Below are 1,881 nucleotides of genomic sequence, written 5' to 3'. Positions count from 1 at the left end.
TATACAGATGGAGACCTGTCAGTGAGAGTTACATGGAGGATACATGAGAAGTGATGCTGGGCAGTGATATATACAGGCAGTATAATAGCAGATACTGAGAGTTACCCCCAGTATATATAAGAAGTGGTGCTGAGCATATATACAGATGGAGACATGTCAGTGAGAGTTACATGGAGGATACATGAGAAGTGGTGCTGGGCAGTGATATATACAGGCAGTATAATAGCAGATACTGAGAGTTACCCCCAGTATATATAAGAAGTGGTGCTGAGCATATATACAGATGGAGACCTGTCAGTGAGAGTTACATGGAGGATACATGAGAAGTGGTGCTGGGCAGTGATATATACAGGCAGTATAATAGCAGATACTGAGAGTACCCCCAGTATATATAAGAAGTGGTGCTGAGCATATATACAGATGGAGACCTGTCAGTGAGAGTTACATGGAGATACATGAGAAGTGGTGCTGGGCAGTGATATATACAGGCAGTATAATAGCAGATACTGAGAGTTACCCCAGTATATATAAGAAGTGGTGCTGGACATATATACAGATGGAGACCTGTCAGTGAGAGTTACATGGAGGATACATGAGAAGTGGTGGCTGGGCAGTGATATATACAGGCAGTATAATAGCAGATACTGAGAGTTACCCCCAGTATATATAAGAAGTGGTGCTGAGCATATATACAGATGGAGACCTGTCAGTGAGAGTTACATGGAGGATACATGAGAAGTGGTGCTGGGCAGTGATATATACAGCAGTATAATAGCAGATACTGAGAGTTACCCCACTGTATAAATAAGAAGTGGTGCTGAGCATATATACAGATGGAGACCTGTCAGTGAGAGTTACATGGAGGATACATGAGAAGTGGTGCTGGGCAGTGATATATACAGGCAGTATAATAGCAGATACTGAGAGTTACCCCCAGTATATATAAGAAGTGGTGCTGAGCATATATACAGATGGAGACCTGTCAGTGAGAGTTACATGGAGGATACATGAGAAGTGATGCTGGGCAGTGATATATACAGGCAGTATAATAGCAGTACTGAGAGTTACCCCAGTATATATAGAAGTGGTGCTGAGCATATATACAGATGGAGACCTGTCAGTGAGAGTTACATGGAGGATACATGAGAAGTGTTGCTGGGCAGTGATTATATACAGGCAGTATAATAGCAGATCTGAGAGTTACCCCCAAGTATATATAAGAAAGTGGTGCTGAGCATATATACAGATGGAGACCCTGTCAGTGAGAGTTACATGGAGGATACATGAGAAGTGGTGCTGGGCAGTGATATATACAGGCAGTATAATAGCAGATACTGAGAGTTACCCCCAGTATATATAAGAAGTGGTTGCTGAGCATATATACAGATGGAGACCTGTCAGTGAGAGTTACATGGAGGATACATGAGAAGTGGGTGCTGGGCAGTGATATATACAGGCAGTATAATAGCAGATACTGAGAGTTACCCCCAGTATATATAAGAAGTGGTGCTGAGCATATATACAGATGGAGACCTGTCAGTGAGAGTTTACATGGAGGATACATGAGAAGTGGTGCGTGGGCAGTGATATATACAGGCAGGGGGAGTTGCTGGGCATAGTGGGCGGTAAGTGCCCCCTCTCCCCCTCCCTCAGGTTAGTTGCCCCCATCACGAATTAGAGAATGTATTGCTGAGGACAGACGTGATTTGCCCCCTTAGGGTAGATGACAGCTTCCCACCCTCCCCATTACCTCCGGATCCCGACCCACGCCCGGCTCCTGGCCATGTTCGCCGCCATCTTTTTACACTCTCACCCTCTGACCTCCCAGTCCCCAGGTTCAGTCACTTCCGTTTCACTTCCTGCTGCCGGTCAGCCGCGATG

This window comes from Taudactylus pleione, unplaced genomic scaffold (assembly GCF_031769625.1).
Source record: "Taudactylus pleione unplaced genomic scaffold, aTauple2 ptg000240l, whole genome shotgun sequence".
Lineage (NCBI taxonomy): Eukaryota > Metazoa > Chordata > Amphibia > Anura > Myobatrachidae > Taudactylus > Taudactylus pleione.
The sequence above is the reverse complement of the archived record's forward strand: the minus strand, read 5'-3'. Positions refer to the sequence as shown.